Below are 320 nucleotides of genomic sequence, written 5' to 3'. Positions count from 1 at the left end.
AACCACACTCCTGCTTACCTGTATTGGGAGCCTGAGCCAAGTTACCCTTTCCTTACTAAGATCTTGGCAAGGTGGTAGGTGTGCCCTCCACTCCATTCCTGGTCATTTTTCCAAGCATTTGGGGCATCCTTACAAATGGATTAGCAGCCTGAGCTTCCCCTCCCTTCCCATACAGAGACCTTGGTGCAGAGGCATACTGTTTGCTCCATACCCACACATAACACGAAGCTTTGGGTGTACCTACTCACTGGAATAGGAGCTTGAGTCACCAATTCTTCCCACACGAAGACCTTAGTGCAGTAGCACTTCCTCTGCTGCAC

Source organism: Mandrillus leucophaeus, unplaced genomic scaffold, assembly GCF_000951045.1.
Source record: "Mandrillus leucophaeus isolate KB7577 unplaced genomic scaffold, Mleu.le_1.0 Scaffold117, whole genome shotgun sequence".
NCBI lineage: Eukaryota > Metazoa > Chordata > Mammalia > Primates > Cercopithecidae > Mandrillus > Mandrillus leucophaeus.
Note: the sequence above shows the minus strand (reverse complement) of the source record.